This window comes from Sturnus vulgaris, chromosome 5 (assembly GCF_052056855.1).
Source record: "Sturnus vulgaris isolate bStuVul1 chromosome 5, bStuVul1.hap1, whole genome shotgun sequence".
Lineage (NCBI taxonomy): Eukaryota > Metazoa > Chordata > Aves > Passeriformes > Sturnidae > Sturnus > Sturnus vulgaris.
This window is the reverse complement of record NC_142247.1, coordinates 2646658-2667086: the sequence shown is the minus strand read 5'-3', so window position 1 is coordinate 2667086 and position 20429 is coordinate 2646658. Positions and strand designations below refer to the sequence as shown.

Genomic DNA, 20429 nt, shown 5'->3' with positions numbered 1-20429 from the left:
ATAGAAATGTTCTTTGAACTGTGTTTTTGTATATTGAAGGATAGGAGAAATTAGTCAAGTGGGCGACTATTGTTTAGTTTTGTATATTTCTACAACTTAAAGATCAAGGAAATCCTGAGGGTTCTGTTTTTAAATAAGAAATACATAAAATTTAAGCATCGGTCTTCTTGAATTCCACTTGGTGAATGAGTCCTGATGCCTATATGATACTTTTGCTGCTTATTAATCTAATGTGACACTTTTAGAAAGGTTGTTTTGGACAAATGGCATCAAGACATAAAAGTAATAAACTCTCCATGAGTGTTGCTAACAATGAGAGCTGGCAATAGACAACATCAACTAGTTTCCCATGAGAAACAAAGAAATATCAAAGGGTTGTAAATAGCATTGCATTTTCTGCTTGCCAGATGAAGATGGGACATGTGGATGGTCTTGAATGTTTTGCCCATTTTGGCACATGCTTGCATTTTCAGTGGCTTAGCTGCTTGGTCTGGGATGTAAAAGACAAAATAGTGCTGTTACATGGTGAGAGAAGACTCCCAGCATTTAAAAACAGCAAAATCACTGTTATTGCTGCTGTGACTGCTCTTCTGAATAAAAACACTGGTGGCATTTCTTAGTTTATTACAGCTCTGTCCCTCTAGACAGGATATTCTGTCCTTCCCTTGCACTTTTGAGATTTATTTTGGTTCCCCTGTCCTGCTCAGAATTGATCATTGTACCCCCTCTCCATTTTACAGGCAGCAGGAGGGACCTCCCAAAGCTTTTGCTTGAGTCTGTTTTTTAGACTGAGCTGTTGCAGATTTTGAAGAAAAGCAAAAACACTGTGGGAAGGATAACAGAATCCTCCTCAAGTAATAAGAATTAGGAAGTTTCTCATTTGGTAGTCAAATAGTCACCCTACCTGGAAAAGAAAGTTTAACTGAGAATTCTCTCTGACTTCTCTGTGTTCATGTAACCCTTAGACTTTGGCAGCAAGTGACCATCTGAAAGATAAAACCTTCCCTGCAATCATGTTTAATTCAACTAAAATCTATTCTTACAAGGAAATTGGTGTAAAACCCAAGGAGGCTGAAGTTTAGCATGCTTAGGGTCTGCCAGTACCAAGTTATTAATCTCACTGCTTTTCTCTTATTTTCTAATCCAATTTTATGTTGCCACAAAACAGAGTTAATGTTCACAGAATGTTTTAGCATCATGCTTTCATGCTTAGATACCCAGAATTCGTTCTGTTGTGTACTGCTGCTCACTGAACTGTTGAGTTATTTATATTTTGTTATTTTGTTGGAATCAGGAATAACATTTGATTTCCCAAGGCCTTGTCTTTTTCTTTTTTTTTTTTTTTTCTTTTATAGTTTGGGTAACAATGACTTGAACTCTGCCTAGTTGCAGTAACATTTATTTGTGAGCCAATGTCCTTGAGACAAAACAAACACATTGCTTTGCCTAATGTGGTTATCTTTCCTATTCCAAAAAATATGCAAAGCATAAAGAAAAACGTTTTGCAACCCCATATCCTCTTTCTCCTGTGTTTACTGTTGCATGGCAAATAATATGCATTATGGTATTTAGTGAGCTAAGCTTTTGCTCTGTGGTCAACCACAAGTTTTCTCTGGAGTCAATGGAAGATTCAAATACTAGAGGAATCTGGATGTGAGTCAGCAGATACTGACCAGAGCTGGGTGAAAAAAATTATTTCTACCTTTAAATTTTCATGAATTCAAAATATTTCTGAAAATTCATCGGGATGCATAGAAGGAGTGTATTGAATAGGAATGCAGAAAGAGACACACTTTCCCTCTAATCTGTTTGCAGATCTCCTTGCAAGAGTGAAGGTTGAAATGGCACTCTGTGCAGCTGGGGATGAATATTGGGTCTTTTTCTTGTGGAAATGTGGGTGCATTTGCCACCCTGTACTGTGCCATTGCTGGTCGTGACTCCCTTTATATTTGCTCTGCACTGAATGAATAATTAAATAATTATTTTCCCTTTTTCTTTTAATGGAATCTGGAGTGATTCCAGATAGTCCAGGTAACAATCCCACTCCTGAACACCCTTCAGGCTGATGACATGATGGTACTTACCTGAGATGCAGGATGCACATGCAATTATCTTTACTTCACCTTAATTCTATTTTCTTATCACTTAGGTTAATGCCTAATTATTAGACAGATCTTTCTTGGGTTCAGCTAGAACTGATATATTTGCTCAGCTGAAGATGGATATTTCTACAGAAAATACCCATTTCATTGTTATGGTTTGGGGAGGTTTGCCCCATCAGCTCCTACATATTTTATCAGAAGAGTTGCAACTGCCTCTGGATGTGTGTTTCATATGAGTAGTGGCCTAAAACATCTTAAATAAAATGTGTAACTAGCAGATGGTGAGCGAGAAAATAGAAGTTGATTATGCCCAATAAGATTTTGAAATGTGCTGTGGAAGCTGTGTAGAGAAGACCTTGGTAGCAGAAACCTTCTCTGAGGTCAGGCATAATAAAAGCACACAATAAATGTGCAAGATGAATGAATGAAAAGCTATGGGTAAAGAGGCTAATGAGGCAGTCAGCCTTTAAAAACAGTTAACCTTTGAGTCCTTGGAATGTGTGAAAATCCTGAACTGACTCTTTGCATTCTTTGTTTTTTCTTTGCTAAGTGACTCCACACTCCTGTTGGTGACGTGAGGACTGCAAAGAAAAAGTGTAAGACCTTCACTGGTCTGGGACACAAATAAATTTCATAAAAACCAGGGCAAGCCCCTAACCAGATGTGAGCAAAAGCTGCTCTAGTGTGGAAGAGAAGCAAGGCTGAACTTGGAAGGATTAACATGGCTCTGCTGAAACCTCCATTAAAAGGACTGTTCCAACAGGGTTTTTATCCTTCACACACATGCACTTCAGTCATGCAGACTTGTACAGCTAGCATGGACCTCAGCAGCAGAAGACAAAATAATTAACAAAATGAAGATGGTAGTCTGGCTATTTTCCATCGAAGAGGCATTGGTAAAAGAGAATGAGAATGCCTTAAAAATTCTGTGTGGTGCTGCAGACTGAACTAAATTTTATGACCATGTTCTTTTTTTTTTTGCAAAATCTATAAATACATTTTTCGGGGAGGGAAGGAGGGGGCAGAGAGGGGAGGGAGGTTAGGAGGGGAATGAGAGAGAATGAAGTAAAACAAAATTCCTTTTTTTTTTTTTTTTTCCTTTTAAAATGGAATGCTAACCAATCCCTTGGCAACAAAGGCTATGTTTATTTTTAATTAAAAAATAACATAGCTGGGTTGACTTCAGTTTTCCCAGCTGCTATTCTTCCATCACAACAGCTTTCTGGCCTCTTTTCCCTTGCTGATTTCTTTCATCATTTGCACTTAGCTTGTATGTGTTACATGGATTTTATGTAATATTTCCTACTGAAATAGCAAGACTAACAATCTAAACAAGTAGCTGGGGCTCAGTCATCTTGATTCTCATCTGCAGTACCTGAGCATGCCCTTCCTTTTGGGAAAGTTATAGGTGTGACCAGGATAATTTTATTTTATTTTTTTCATGTGCACATTCCTTGCTGTTTATACGGCTGCCAAGCGAGGAGAAATTGAAAACTGCATTTTGAAGTTATGAGTTGGAGTTCATTAAAATAAATGGAGTGGGTTTGGCAGAGCTCAGGTATCACTGAGCACACAGGTAGTGTTTGAAGGCTGACAAGCAGCCTTGGTGGTTTTCCTCTAGATGATGGATTGCAGACTGCCAGGTTTTGTGTTTGCACATTGAGTGAAAAGTTGGAAAATAGAAATGCCTGCCATGCCTCCTCCTGCAGCTCCCTTTCCTCCATCCATGGGGCAGCACAGGAAGAAGTCAGGGTGGTGATCCATTTTCCAGCTCGTGGTGACAAAGTTGATCACTGATGCAGTGGAGCTGATGGTGCCCATCTGTAGCAGCCTGCTTTCCTGAGCACACTGAAATTTCAGTGTTTGTGTAGACATCCAGAGGCCCTGGAGTACTCATGCATAACTGCTCCTTTCTGCAGGCATTTTTGGGCTAATTCAAGTGGAGATAGCAATGGTGTAGCCTTCCAGGTTTGTGTACCAATCATCTCAATTAAACACTGCCAGCAGCAGTGGGAGCTGAAAGCATCAAACCTCCAGCTGCTCCCAGACAGGAGCTGGAATAAAAGCAGTGGTTTTTTGGGTCACTGGAAACAGGCTGTGGAAGAAGATATATGTATTAATCACCAATGATGTGACTGCTGGGACACTCTTTGTGATGCCTGATTTGCAAGCTTTCCATACCTAATAAAGCCACTTTAAAAAAGTCTTTTACATTTTTTTTGCATTATTCCTGAGTAAGTGGCAGCATTCTGGTGCACTGTGATACTTTTCCTCTGTGGAAGTTTAGCTCTGTTCATCTTGCCTCAAAAGAGCAGAAAGGCAAGCCCAAATGCATATGAATGCTTGTAATTTGAAGAAATTACATTATCCAAAGCATCTTTCAGGCACAAAAAGGGAGAGATTGGGAGATTTATGGGAACAACCCCCAAAACTGACAGGATCAGAGGTAGGAGATATCAGGACAATAACATTAAGGAGTAGGAGGAAGAGGATCTGGGCCAGGACATTGGTTCAAGTTTGGTATAGCAAGAATGTGAACAGGAGAGAGCAAGGAAGTTGGAGAACAGTAGAGTGAGGGAAAGCAGGAGAAGAGCAGAGGAAAAAATGGGGCAAAACCATCAAGATGTGATGGAAATAAGATGCATTAAAACCTCTGGGATAGAATAAGTGGATCTGGACTAGGTTAGCCTGTGAGGAAAGTGATAGAGAAGGGAGGTAGAAAGTGAAAAGAATCAGATTTTTTTTCTTCTTCTTCTTTTCTTCCATTTCCAAGTTTCTGGAGGATGGTTCAGCAAACTGGTGTGTGCTTCCTGTGGGAACTGGAATGCTATGTCCTCCCTTTTTTTTGCAGTGGAACAGCATTGGCTCATTTCCAGTTTCTTGTTTTGGCATGTAATGCATTACCCCTTGTAAAGATGGTTTATTTGAGATAGTACTTAAAGATTTGACAATAATCAAATAAAACACAGTGCTTGTGGTCAACTTAATCGTTTGTCCCCAGTCTTTATAGATAATTAGAGAATTGAAATCTTCTGAGCTGAGGAAAATACTAGATTGTCTTAGTAGGAAGGAGGTAGGAATTTGGAAACTAAAAGTTAGTCTGAACTAAAAGCTGAAATAAATCCAAAAGAAAAGAAAGTGGAACCAAATGTTTCCCTCCACAAAAGTTGGGCACGCTCATTTTTAGGGTTTAATTTTGACTCCTTTTAGAAACCTTCCCCGAGGACCAAGCAAGAAAATGGAATCAAACCTTTTGCCTCATGGGGAGGGCGTTCTCCAGGGACTTTCTGCTACCCTCTGTCCCCAGAGCAGCCCATGTGAAGGGAAGCCACAGAAGAGGTTCACATGAACCTTCCCTGCTGAGGGGATGCCTTCATTTGCACAAAGCTCTTTTCTGAACTGTTTTATTTTTATGGGAGCTGTGAGCTCCAGGATCCACAAATAGTAACTTTTCATGCTGTCACTAATCCTGTCAGTCAAACTCCTTCTCAGAAATGCCATTAATTAAAGTCCCCTGAAAAGGACACAATTTACAGAATTTTCCCTGCAGCCCCCTCTCTTCCAGCACCCATCCCACTGCTGTGTTTCCATTCAATAGCTAGGGATGACACAGAAGAGGGGAAAATCAGAGATTTCACAAGAGACCTTTTTTGTTGCTTCAGATTTTTTAGCTTACTTTCTCTGTTTCTTTTGGGCAGATTCTTTTATTTGAAATGTTGAATGACACTAGCAGCTGTCAAAATATGCTTTAAAGCAGGCAGTTTCCATTTACTGTCTGTGGGAGGAGACTATTTTCTGAATTATTATGCAGTATTCTTTATGGATTATTAACAATTTGGATTAGAGCTCTAAGCTTTCTGGAACCCTCTTCTGGAAGGGACAGCGAATTTGCAAGGAATTTGGGACTTTTTATTAGCAGTAAATAGTTCCCCCCAGAGGCACGTTCTGTAGCAGACATGCCAGTGATGTAGGGGAGCTTATGTTCAATTTCCAGATTAAAAACAGGGACATCGCAAGCTTTGGCTTTTAAAATTTTGAAATGCTCCCTCTTCAAGCAGGCAATTTGAGAGGGGAATTCTCTCCTTCAGTCCTTTCCTCGCTGTGTGTGGTTTACATGAGGACAGAGGATGCTCTGGAACAGGCTTGGCCTGTCCCTGCTGTCCCTGTGAGAGCAGCAGATCCTGCATGCAGCAGCAGCTGAGCACAGCCCTGTGTTTATTCCTGTGGTCACTAACTGCTGATCAAAGCAGGGAGACATGAGGAGTCTGGTTTTCTGCTAATGTGAATGCCACTGCTGTGTGGTTAGCAAAATGGTTTCTGCTTAGTAGCACAAATGTGGCCAAAGGAGGAAGCAAGTGCTGTATTTGCATGGCCAGGGGTGCTGCTCCAGCCACATCTGCTCAGATGCACACATACTTTGATTATTTGATAGCCTCTCCTTTCAGGAATTCCCATGCAAAGACCTCTCTCAGTCAGCATGAGCTGTACCTGGTCCTCTTTTGGTTGTGTTTAACCTTAGGAAGGAAACACTTTGCTTTCTTTCCTGTTCCCTGCCAGGATGTGCAGAGTGAAGCCCTGCGTGTAGGGCGGTCATTGCATGTGAAAAATATTTACTTTTGTTGCGAGAGTAACACTGTGAATGTGAGAAGAGTGACTTTCCTCCAAAATATCGGGGTGTCCTGCTACTCAAGTCAGTGTAAGGATAACTGGCATTTTACAGTGGTGAAGGGGAAATTTGTCATTTTCTGAAACTTTGGAGGTCAGATGAGTTTCTCATTAGGAAGATCTTGGCAGAGTGGCAGAAAGGAGGGGGAAGATCTTTCTCCTTCACAAAACTTTTCCCCCAGGAGGTGGCTGCACCCATCTTAGGGGTAGAACTCAGGTACAGCAAACTGTGTTCAGCAGAGCATGTGAATGAGTGTTTGGCCTGAAGCCAGAGGGATTTGACTGTGGATTTTACATTTAACTCAGGTGTATTGCTGCATGAGGTGTTTTTAATTGCTTTGAACTGTTGTTTTACACTGATGAGCTGTGGGTGTGTGTCTGGGTGAGCAGCTCACAGGTGCCAACACACCTCCCCTTTCTAGGTCATGCTAGAAAACAAATTCCTTGAGCATCTGATTTGGGTGATGGATGAATTTGAGGCTTCTTGTCCCCTCTCCTGCTGGCAACACTCATTTCCCAAATCTGAATTGAAAAGCCTTTTTGCCCATAGCACGTCCAAGGAAAAGGTTGAAGTGCTCCCTCTGTAATATCTTCCCAAGTAAATAAACTACATGACAACAGTGACAACATAAAGGTAGAAGGAGAAAAGTAGTTCTGGAAGAAGTGGGTATTCAAAGAAATGCTTCCCCTGGACTATTTTTTTAAAAAAGGTGGTTTCCTGTTGTCATTTTAATGAGTCAAGGGGAAAGAAATAATTTGCACACCAGCCACTATTGAAATCTGTGGATAAAAATTCCTGGCTGTAATTGGGATGAGATTCAAGTTTAACAGCCACTCTATGGCTGTCACATGCTGTGACTCTGTCACCATGGAGGTGGGGACAGATGACAATAAAAACAACCAAACCAGAGTCTTCTTCAAGGTGCCAGTGAAAGGACAGGAGGAAAGGGACAGAGATTGAAATTTTACAAAAAATCCATTTAAACATAGGGAAGAACTTTATTACTGTGAGAGATCCACACTGGAGCAGATTCCAAGGGAGGCTGGGGTGTCTCAATCCTTGGAAATTGTAAAACCCCAACTGAACATGGTGCTGGGGCAGCCTGCTTGGAGCAGGGAATTGGAGGTGATCTCCAGAGGTGACATCTAACCTGAACTGGTATGTGATTCTGTGAAATATTTGCTGTTTTTACAGACTAGAGGGTGAGTCTTTTTATCTAATAAGTTGCTAACTCAGAGTGCAGTAGGTAGACTGGGTGACCTCCTTTGTCACAGAGTGCTCAAATGTACTTTTCATCTATTCTTTATGTTCCCACTCTCTTCCACTGATGCAATTTCACTTTCCTAAGTGATTACATATGCAAGTGGGGCTGAAACCCAGGTGTGCCATTTCCAAGAGAGCTTTTTTAACCACCTTGCTGTCAGGTTTGGGATTGCTCCATTGTTTGGGATGCAGTGCTGAATGTTTTCTGTGTGCATACCAGAGCTAGCTGTGCATTAGGCGAGTGAGGATTCTGTCACAGGATTTTTGTTCAGTGTTGGCAGCTGCTGAACCTAATGGAAAAAAGCTGCCATGGAGATCAGTAAATATATGGATTCCACCTTTGACTCAGGCATTCTGGGAGTCACAAGCTGCTGTAGAGTATTGGTGGGAATCACCATTATGTACTTTCCCTGTCCCTGTGTTCTACTCTAGACATCACTACTGGGATCTCTTGGGTAAAATGGAATACCTGCAACACAGAGTTTGATAACTGGGCTCCATAACTTTATTTCCATTCAAAGCTACCAGCTGTAATGGAACCAAATTCATGAACAGAGCAGAGGGGAGTGCAGCCATGCTTTTCTCTGTGTGTGCATATATATACTTTTAATAAACCTCCCCAAACCCCATTTAAATGTCACAGGTCAACTGCTGAACGACCTTGGATGTGATTTGATTTCCCCAATTTCTATAATGAAGAGAGCAGCAACTCCTGAATTTCTTAAGCTACAAAGTACTTCGGATCGAGCATTTTTAACAACTTCTGATAAAAGCATTTCTGTTACTAAAATTGTATTTAATGGCTACTGTCCTGTGATTTCTGGGAATCTAGTGCTCATGTTAGCTGGAAATGGAATGTTGAATGTGCAGTGCTGGGTGTGTGCCAAGGTCTGGGATGCTGCTAATGCCATTGCACAAGTGAGAGCAGAACATGAACCCAAAGTTTATGGTCAGGGAAATTCAGAGGACAGAAGAATCAGTAGAAATGGTGCCAATTTTACAAGTGAAGATTACAGCCCAAAGTGTGTCCAAACCTGAGGGGGATGTTTGTTGGATTGGAGGGTTTGGATTTATGGAGTCTGTTTTTTGACCTGGGCCTGAACTTCCTTCATGCTTAAGTTGTGTGGAAATTACCTGTTTGTCAAATTGTTCATAACCCTTCATAATAACATTACAACAGAATTGTGGTGAGATAGAAGCTCTTTTGGAAGGCAAACACTGTGAGAGAATATTTTAGTCATTTTATTGATATCACAAATGTTGAATTTGATTCAGAAAAATGTTGTCTTAGAACAGAGCAAACACAAGGAGAACAGCAGAAAAAAATCTTCACAACTGTGGGAAAGAAAATGAAAATATTTTTTGGGGTTGTCTCCATTTTGGAAATGAAGAGATTGAAAGAGAACAAATGGTCTGAAGCAGAAAAAGGCTTTTAGACCCAGGACCCTCCAAAAGCATGATCTGAATGTCTTGTAGTTATTCCTGCTGAGAGTCAAGTGGGGCACACTAAACAATAGAGATGAGCAAAGTCAGATTTTCAATTTAGTGGGGAAGTTGGAATCAATTCAGTGACCTGGAAGGGCTTTGTTATTCATGAGTTGAAGCTCTGGACTGATAGAGCCTGGCCTGCTCTTGCTGTAAGCAGCTGTAACCAGGGAGAGAGAGATGATTTAGAGCTCTTGGTTGTTCTTTTCATACCCTGATAATCAGGGATGTCTTCTTACATTGTTCTTTCTTCTTATGTGATATATGCACATTAAAGCTCAGCCTCAAATGGAGGTTGGGATCTCTTGAATCTAATACTGAAACTCCTAATACATTGGATCAAATTCTTGCCTTTGGCCACCCCAGTATTTGCAATAATGTGAATCAGTGACAGGTGTCTTAAAACCTGGAGACCAGACTGTAAAATTGTTGTTGAAATTACAAAACAGTCACTTGTATTGAGTCCCCAAAAGTCTGAGTTTCCAGTGAAAAACCAGAAATGAATGCGAGTACCAACCCTCCTCTGTTATCTTAAACTGACTGAAAATAGGTTGATTTTTAAATAATCCATTTCCTCTGCTGGCAGCAGGATGTTCAACATGAAGGTCCTGGGTTCTAAAAAGAACAGACCATGAGAGGCTCTCTGAAGAAAGCTTGCAGTTTTTATTTTTTATTTATTTATTTATATATATTTTTTTAAATTTTTACTCTAGTGTGCCTGTATACTACCAGAGATAGCTGGATTCAGAGCCTGTCTTTAGGCTGTAATACCCCAGCTCACTGAAATTTGTTCTTCCTGCATTTCCTGGTGTTCACTGTGGGCTTCTACCAGCTCACCCAGAAATGGTTCAGGGTGAGAAACCCATTCCAGTGCATGGCAGCCCTTGTAAAGAGCCAGCTAATATCCTCAGGGGACTTCAAGAAGTCTTCGAGTGTCATTGGCTCATTTGGAGTTGATTGCTGTTTGTGTAAAGATCTAAAGGATTTTTTTTTTCTCCTCTACTTTTACTTTTGAAAAATGAATTCAGTTTGCCTGTAGAAATTCATTACTATGAACTTTTCCCCCAGTTCGTAGTACTGACTTGTAAGTTTTATTAAACTGAATATTTTCATATCAACTATAGATTGTCATCTTACTGTTTATCTGCTTTTGCAGAGTACTTCTTTGAACATGTTTTATACTGCAGAGAATATCCTGTATCCTTAGGATACCTGGCTCTGCTGTGAAAATTCACTGCTGCTCAGACAGTGTGTTTCATCTTGTTCTAATAACAAGAGTCTGTATCACTTCTTAAAGATGTTTTAGTGACTAACTTGGTTAAGAGATCTTGGGAAATCAAAATCTCCTTTGTCAAGTACTAATTTCTAGAGCTTTTGATAGTGGGTTTTGTTGGTATCTTAAAATTTTTTGTGTTTTATTCCATATTAAAAAAAACCCCACAACTTTCTAGGAGTGCCATTAAAGAGTTTATCAAAGAAAAATGAAGAATGCAGAGTAATTATGCCTTTGCTAAATAAGGTTCTTTATTTTCTATTTTTGTATAGAGATCCCCTTGTTTTTTCTGGAGTCGTCATTTTGATTCATCAAGCAGCTTGGTTCGTTACTGAAAAGCTCAGAATATTTCCTCTGATTGCCTTCCTGTGAGTATGATCAAAGAAGTTACCTCAGACTTCCTTTCCTGTGGTATTCAGAAGCTGGGGGGTTTATTCGAGGCTTTTTTTTTTTTTCCTTGTGTGTTTTCTAATTTCTTTGGAGGCTGATCCAAATTCCTCTGAAAATCAGTGGAGAACCCTGCAGCAGACCCTTGGCTCTGGTCCCTCTGGGTCACTGACACCAGTGATTACTTTTTCAGAATTGAGAGCAGATTTAAAGCATTTCATGTGGAATTTTACCTTCAACTCAAAACCATTGTGTTTTACAGCAATCATGTTGTCGGTGTATGGTCATTCTTTTAAAAGTTCTGGATTTTAGCAAGTTTTTTCTTGCAGTGGAAGTCTTAAATCATATTTATATGTCATGATCATATGCTGGTGTGCTGCTACCCTACTGTGTCTTCTTTTTAATTCAAGCAGGCTCTGAGAAGTATGTGAGAGACCAAGTAACTGTGTTTACTGACTATTTACAACACTTAGATTTTTTTTTTTTACAAACATTGTTTCTTCACTGCCAGAAGAAGTGAGGGCTCACAAGCCATTTAAAGGAAGTGTTTATAATGTGTGTAAACTTTAGCCCCTCAATATACGGAAATTCCAGCCTGGAGACAAACTGTGGACTGGCTCTAAGTTGTAAGCAGTGCCTGTGACAGCAGAATGATGGGTCAGAAATATTGCTCTCAGCTCCCTTAAATGCCATCATCTTCAGTCAGTTCAGGGTGCAATGAGCTGCTTGTCACTGCTGGGGGACCTCTCTGTCCTCTGTACCTCTGTCCCTGTTTTTGGCAAGAGCAGAGTGGAGGAGGAGACACACACAGAGCAGCAGGCTGGACACTGCTTGCATTGCCTTTCATCTCCAGCAGCTTTCCCTCCCCATCAGCATTGCTGGGTCCCAGCCCATTTTAGCTGGTTTTGTCATCATCCTTGGGGAAGCAAATTTCACTTTGTCTACACTTCTGAGAGGGTTTGTGCAAGTGCTGAATGGGCTGATAATCGTTGCAGGCTGTTCTCTGCCCCGGTTGTTGTTCTGCAGTTCTGTGTTCCTTTCCAGCCTTTGTTGGGGGGAGTTTTTAAAACTGAAGCCAGATGCAATCTGGTATTTCCAGTTGCAGGAAATGCTGATGATTCAAAATCAGGATTTCTTTTTGATTCAGAACCAGGCTAAATGTTCTAAAATTTCCCATGGAACGCTTCTTCCCATGAGATGTGTAGCTTTAAGTTCCCACATGCTTCCATGAGTAGTGCATTTATGAGGTATTTAAATTCCTTAAAAATGTGAATTCAGGCAAAGAAGGCCATACTGTCCAAAAGCAAGTGGGATCATAAGTGTCAGTCCTTTTCCCCTGTGCTGAGGACTGGATATTCAAAGAGAGCAGTGACTGCCCTCCAGAGTGTTTCTGACACCTCAGCAGTTGGGGTTGAGTTTGTACACAGGTCTGAGCACGCAGGCTGTGGTGTTGAAAGGAGAAACTTCAGCCCCTCAAAACTGAGGCTGAGCTGGGGCTGGTTCCTTATTTTGGTTCATAAATTGCATCTGAAAATCCATCCATCCATCCATCCATCCATCCATCCATCCATCCATCCATCCATCCATCCATCCATCCATCCATCCATCCATCCATCCATCCATCATCCATCCATCCATCCATCATCCATCATCCATCCATCCATCCATCCATCCATCCATCATCCATCCATCATCCATCCATCCATCCATCATCCATCATCCATCCATCCATCCATCCATCATCCATCCATCATCCATCCATCATCCATCCATCCATTCATCCATCATCCATCCATCATCCATCCATCCATCATCCATCCATCATCCATCCATCATCCATCCATCATCCATCCATCATCCATCCATCATCCATCCATCCATCCATCCATCCATCCATCCATCCATCCATCCATCCATCCATCATCCATCCATCCATCATCCATCCCTCCATCCATCCATCATCCATCCATCCATCATCCATCCATCCATCCATCATCCATCCATCATCCATCCATCCATCCATCCATCCATCCATCCATCCATCCATCCATCCATCCATCCATCCATCTTCTCCAAGTGTAGGCTGCAGGGTAAGTGCCACCTCTCATGCTGAACTCCCTCTGGTGCTTGCCCAGCCCTTGTCAAGGTGACAAAATAATTCTGTCACAAAGAAATAAAGGCAAAATCTGATCATATTTTCCATATTTAACTTCCACTTTCACATGGCAAGGCTGGCTGAACAGATGGATGGGTTTTAGGGGATGTGATTGAAAATGCCATGAAATAAGCATTAGTTGCCTTTAGAAAATCATTAAAGCAAATGTTGTGGACCAATACACTCATTTGGAAAGGGAAAAAACCAAAACAAAACAGCATTATCTCTGTACTGGAAATGAGGCTCATCTCTTTATCTGAATATAAAAGGCACTAACAGTTTACTGTTATCCTGACAGTCAAATCTTCTGTCAGTTCTTGAATACAGTCAAAGCTGACTTTGGAAGGCAATCTGCCACGCTGTATAAATTACTTTCAAGAATAAGTGGTACCCTCAAAGGTTAGGGTTCAGAGTCACTGAATAGGGATGTTTGGTTTTTATTTTCCCTTGGAAATGTTTGTTTTATTGAAAGATGTTTGCCATTGGGAAACACTGTGTAAGAATGGGTTTGGTCACTTTTGTCCTAAATAATCAAGCCTGAAAGCATTTCTGTAGTCTCTGAAGATATTTTCTATGGCTTTAATGTGATAAGGTAAAATTAGATGAACACAGGGTCTCCCTTCTCTCACCCATCCTCTCTGCCACTTGGGAAAGGAGGGGCAGAACTCAATCTTGCCCAAGTTTTTCGGTAAGTTCTGAGACCTTGAGTGACCTCTGTGTACAGCTGGGCCTTTTTGGGAAGAGCTCTTTGGTGAGAGATGAGAGCCTGGTGGGTTTTGTGTTGCTCTGGGTCACTGAAGAGGTGTTACAACTGTTTGGAGTGGCTGTAAACAAAGCCAGAGCATCAGTTAGATTATAGAAAGTTATTCTTCATTTAAGGGTGAACACAAACTAGTAAACCTGTTGTGACATCCCAAGTTTTGGATGAAGAAGAATTTTTTTTATTTTCCAGAAATTACAGCACCTAGGAATTGTAAAATGGACACACTGAGTAGCTGAAGAGAAATTTGCTTCTGATAAATCTTGCCTTGTCAGACAGAGGTTTAAGAACATTTAAAAAGAATATTAAAATATTCTGAAAAGTAGAAATATCGTCTATAAGGGCAGAATCACTGCTGTGCTTGGAGTAAAGGGAAAGGAGTTGATTATTTGCATTTTCTCAGTAGGCAGGGAGCAGGCACAGCTCAGTGGAGAGGAGGTGGCAGGAACATGCTGCACTTTGGCTCTGCTCTCTGGCAGGGAATCCAGCAGAGAGCAGAAGCTGGGTCTGTCCCCTGTGCAACATTGCCCTTCTAGGTCAGGAAATGCATGTGCTGAGCGAGCTGGGGTTCTTCAGTCCTCATTGACAGCCGTTCTTTCTCAGCTCTGTCACAAATAAACTCTCCTGCCACTTCAAAACTGCATTTCTGTTGCTGCTGCTTTGAACTCCCCAGGGCCATTGTTGGCTTGGTGTGTGTCACTTCTCAGAGCAGAGCAATCTCTGAGAAATGGAGCCAATTGTTCAGAGCCCTGATGATAATTACACTGTGCAGATTTGCCTTGCCTGCAGTTTGGTGATGCTTTCAGACCATGGAGTGCCCAATATTTCCATATAATGTGGAAGTGAGAAGTGGCTGAAATTTATTTAAGAGTTGCCAGCTCATGTTGTACACCCAGGTGTTGTGGTGGGGTGGCCTCAGAAGCACAGCAGCATTGTTGGGTGTTGATATGAACTGAGTTTGAACTCCCAATCTCTGGAAGTTCCCCATGCTTGTTTTCCAACAAGAGCCCGATTTTTTTTGCAACTTTTTCTCACGTGAGTGCTGTGGGTTTGGAGCTGTTAAGTCTTTGGCCTGACTCTCACTTTCACTAGAGTCCCTTTACACAGTTAAGGCATTCTGCTGCAGGGGTCTTAAAATGAAAGTAGATGACATTTAATAGCTTAAATGAGAAACAGGTCCCCTAAAAAAAAAAAAAAAAAGTGAAATTGGTCTTCCCTAAATTGTTGAGCGCTGACCTTGAAAAAATCCTTACAGTCTCTGCAGGCAGACTGGAATTTTTTTTCAGGAGAACAGATACCCCAAACTTCAAAAGATTATCTGAAGCAGAGCTTTTTTCTGCTCTTGTTTTTAGGAGAAAATCCTTTTCCATTACACTTGGTATCAACATGTCTGTCTTAAAATGCTATTTATTTGTCACTGAACTTCAGAACTGCTGGTATTGCATTCTCACTCTTCTTTAGGATTTTTTAAATTTGCTAGTTTTAACAATTTATATTTAACACATATTTTGGTTATGTGAACATTTTAAAGACTCTGGTTGTATTTTGAATATTGGGAGGACTTTTTTTTATGTGGGAGGCAATGTTTAAATATGTTTTTAGAAGGGGGGAGGCAAGGAAAGCTGTCATCCATCAACTGGTATTAAGTCCAACTTTGAAAGTTTGATACAAACTAAATCTGACTGTTAGTGCAGACATGATACAAATTAGCTGTGACTTTATGATACCAGCTGTTTCTCTGACAGGGTAAAAGGGCACATAACTAGAATAGCATCTTTTGTTGAAAGCAGTGTTTCCCTGTGTTAAATGTGGGAGCCTCAGGCAAAAAAATCCTAGTCCATAGTTATGTGACATGAGCAGTCTGCAACATGTTCATGGAGCTCAGGGGGCTTTTTACTGATGTTTTTCAAAGTCAGGGTTATCATAAATGTTCTATTTTTGGCTAGTTTTATCACTGAGAGACAAATCTCTGTCATGTTTTTCCCTTGTGTTAAAAGCGAGGATAATCTAAGTGCTATTTTCCTTACCAAGTACAAAGAAAATCCTGAACAGCAAAACCTGAGAAAAGTCTACAAGTCTCAATGCAATATTTCATTGAATTGGTTATTTTTATTAATTGTTCTCTCAATTTGTTTTCTCACCAGAATTTTCAGAGCATTTTATTCCGTAAAAAGTCTCTAAAAAAAGTAGCAATGAGCACTAACTGAGATGTCTCTGTACATCTGTGTCCCTGCTGTGCATCTCTGGCCTTTGCACCACACCAACCCTAACTCAGGCAACAGAAAGGTGGCTGTAAATAACCTGAAACAATGGGATTCATGAAAAAATCAAATTAATCTTACTTCTGCCACTGGACTGAGAGCCAGTAAGTTTTTAAAATGTATTACTGCAGGTAATTCCAGACATACTCCATTTGAATCAATATTAACAATGGAGTTATTTATTAGTACACAAATACTTAACTAGGACTGTTGAGGCTGGAACTGCTCAGAGAAGCAAAATTTAGGCTGAGTATCTTTCACACTTTCTTAGCCACTGTGAGAGATGGTAGAGCAAACAAACTCACCTCCTACTGAAGATGCAGAAAATAAAAAAATGCATGGAGTAGAATTGGAGCAGGCATTTGAGGCAAAAGGCAGAGTTAAGCGTGTGGAAAAATATTCATTTCTACTCGCTCACTTCTTGGAATAAATTTTAAAAATAAATACATTTCAAAAGAAAAGTTGAGGCTGTAATAGGTGTTGAGTTTTCATGCATTGCTGATGATAATATGAAGCATAAAATAGAAAATTCCAAGCACTACTAAATAGGACTTGGCCATTTCTATTGCAAACATCCATTTTTACTGTCTAACATCTGTTTCTGAAATTATGTGAAGTATTTATTTTAAATGTCTTACCATGATAGTCTAAGTGACAAGAGAACATCTTGTTTTCATGAATGTGCAGAGTGGTATGTCAACAAACAAAAGTCCATACATGACATTTGAAGAACAAAACCCAACCACAAGGAGTTCCACATTCTGTATTAATTTTTTGTTGATGTAAAAGTCCCCTTAGCCAGCTTTCTCCTTATGGTTCTATCCCTGCAAACTTGGAGTATCTCCAAGGAGAGCTTAATGTCTCCCTTCCATCCATGCAGGCAGGCTGAGTGTGGGAGCACAGGGCTGGCTGTAGATGCAGTCCCAGTGAGATGCTAGAGAAATGTGTTAATCACAAATGTGAAGAAACAACCAGGAGGAAATCATGACATGGAGAACTTAGAGGTAGCATTTTAGCAAGAAAGTCATGTGCTGTCAAATGTATGATAGCTGGAGACTCAACTCATCCCAGCTGAGTTTTATGGCCATGATGTAAGATATGAGAAGGGATGGTAGCCCTCAAATCCCAGAATTGAAATTAATCTTTATACTATCTGCATTCCTTTTAATGAAAACAACTTTCCCCCTCATTTTGAGGTCTAAACTCTTGAGTTGTGTTGTTCAGAGCTTCAGTCAAGTTGCCATATTCCTCTCCAAGATGCTGACAGTCAGTGGTGAGATGATATTGTCTCTTTTGGGTGTCTGGGGGAGGGCAGGGGACATTTTGCACTCAGCTGTGCCAGCTGCCTGCCATCCCCTGGGATGAGGGATTTGTGCAGAGACCGAGTTACAGTCGAGTACTTGGGCACCATCTCAACAACACGAGGAGCCTGGGGCTCCTGGAGGAGCCTCTTGATCCACATGGCAGATAGGTTATCCCTAAAACTGAGTTACTCTGGCATCTAGGGTCGATGATAAGGAAAATGCCTTTATTGTAAGTTCCCACTGTTCTGCAGATGCTAATCTTGCAAAATGATTTGAGTGTATGAGTTTAATTTTGTTCCCCCTCTGGCTGGTGCAGTCCTACCCTCATGTTCATTTGTGTCTCAACTTGATTAAATTGTGAGGGTCAGCAAATCCTTATTGCTTATGGTTATTTAGAATCACACTCTGATTTGTCCCTTTGGAAGACTGTACAAGCAAAAACTCTATTCTGTAGGAGTAAAATGTGCAAAATTTGACCTTGAATGTGAATAAACATTTAAGGACTTGCTTCTGCCAGTCAGTGACATGCTGAACATTAGGTTCATTCTTAAACAGTTGTATTGATCTTACAGGTTCTTTTCTTTCCCCTCTTTTTCTCTCTTTCCAGCTCTTGCTTTCAATTTACTTTCATCTTTTAATTTCTTCCACCCAGCCCAAAGCAAAAATCTATAAGCAATGGTCTTGTTCAAAGTATGGAAGCCAGCTCCAAAACCAACCTTGCTTCAGTTTTAAAACCTTGCTTGAGGGAGCCAGAATCCCTTTACTTAAATTATTTAATTTTCAAGCAGTATGAATCATGCAGCAACTGCACAAGCTCTGGCTAAAATATATTGTACATATGTTTGTTCTTTAGGCAGTAAGGAGAGAATACAGAACTGGAGGTCATTTGAGTTACAACTGCTTTGGGGGATTTTTTTTTTTTCTAAAACATTCCTTCTAACAAATGCAGTTTAAATGGGTTTGTTTATACAGCGTGGAATTGGAAAGGCCCAAACTAACCAGGCTTTACACAATGTGGCCTTCTTCCAAATTAATCTAAAATATTTTAATCCCTCTGGAGTTTCTTTATCCTCTGCATCTGTGCTATAGTGGAGACACATTTTTAACATTTCTTCGAGGAAAATTACCTTTTTTCCCCTCCAACTGTACTCAGCAAGGTCAATGGAGCACTGTTATTTGCTATTTAAACATCTGAGATTCATCATATATCTGCACAACAGAAAGAATCATCATAAAAGGTCTAATGAATCCCGACTGCTGGCCAAGTGAGGGAGTCCCCTTACGGATACTGGGGATTAGAAGCAAAGAATACATGCAAAACACAGGTTTTTACACTTCAGCCTTTGCAATTAATAACCAAACTACCCCTCCAGAAGGGAGCAGGGAATGTTTGTGACTCCCCAGAACAATTCTGGCAAATCACACCCTGCTTGTTCCAAATTCTGAAGTCATGGCATGGCCAGGCTGTTGTCTGGGTCTGGCTGGAAACAAAGGGCTCCCCTGTGCCTGTGGCACCAGCCTGGAGGGGCTTCTTGCCCTGGGCAAGGAGATGCTCCAAGCCATGGGCAAGTTGCAGTGCTGGCTATCTGAGCCCCTGCCTGTGTGCTTTTATTTTCTTTTTAAAGCCTTCTTGGTTTTCTTGTTCTGCACCAAGCTCGTGGGACTGAACTCATTTCAATTGTTGTAAAATTAATTTCCAGGCATTTCAGAAGCCACTGCTACCCCTCCAGTTGCCTGCAGTTCCAGCCAGCCTGAAATGGCCACAGGGAGCAGATATTGGATCCTCTGGGAGGTTTTATCTGGAAAACTTTAATATTGGGCATTTTTATCTGAAATAATATTACTTAGTTTGATAGTGATGGTCTGAGTGAAATCATCACCCCAGACTGTCCCTGCTTTCAAATGAAGCCATGTCTACCTCAAACACATTTTCCCCATCTTTTCACATAGTCAGAGGTATTTTGGGACCATGGCAAGCCATCCAGTAATGGATTAAATTCCAAACCCAGCAGGAGACCACATTGGAGGAAAAACTCATTATGTGCCATGGGCATTTCTTTTACTTTTTCTATCGGTACTGGAAAATATTCCATAAATAATAAATCTGGATGTGGAGGAGAAGAGAGGGAAAAGATGAAAAACAATCCTTTAAATTCAGTAGGAGCCTATTTAATGGCTTGTTTAATCTGCCAGCTGGCACAGCACTGACTTCTTGCTGCACATACTTTAAGAAGACCTATGTAGTTCTTGGAAGTGAGTTTATATTAAGTTGTAGAAAGTTAAATATGGATAAATTGGCAAGGCTGCTTCTTGGTGCTTAATAGAAATCAAGAAACTGCTTAGTCATCTCCAAAGATATTTCTGTCTCCTTTTTAATATAAATACCAAAAATAATATGGACCTAAAGCAGTAGCAAAGATAGTAAAAATTCAGATTTGTTCCCTGTGTGCCCTCTTGAAGAACGTGCACATCCTTCAGACTTTGAAATCACACGTGTTCCCTATACAACACGAGTTTTGGGCAGTGCTTTTATAATGTTGTTTGTGACACCATTTTCTTTGAAGTAAAATTATCAGTTTGCACATTATGAATTTGTGTCTTCTGCAGCACTCCCTGGCTAAGAAAAGTGGTGCTGTCTTTATGTGGATTTTATTAGGGGTGTCTTGCAAGTGGTATCACCTAATAGGTTCTCCAGGGTGTAGTTTACATCTATTTTATATGACTGTAAATGCTGATGCTTTTAGATTTTAATTGGCTTAGTGTGAAGGTAGAT

The 20429-nt window shown here is 40.6% G+C and overlaps 1 protein-coding gene across 8 annotated transcripts in view; it reads left to right on the top strand.

Annotated features, from left to right (window-relative positions):
• Positions 1–20429, top strand: part of CALD1 (caldesmon 1) — a 172848-nt gene that overhangs the window by 56954 nt on the left and 95465 nt on the right. For all 8 annotated transcript variants that reach the window (XR_015803619.1, XR_015803620.1, XR_015803621.1 and 5 more), the window contains one exon: positions 11062–11157. The gene's annotated coding sequence lies outside the window, so the exon portion shown is untranslated. The remainder of the gene's footprint in view (positions 1–11061; positions 11158–20429) is intronic.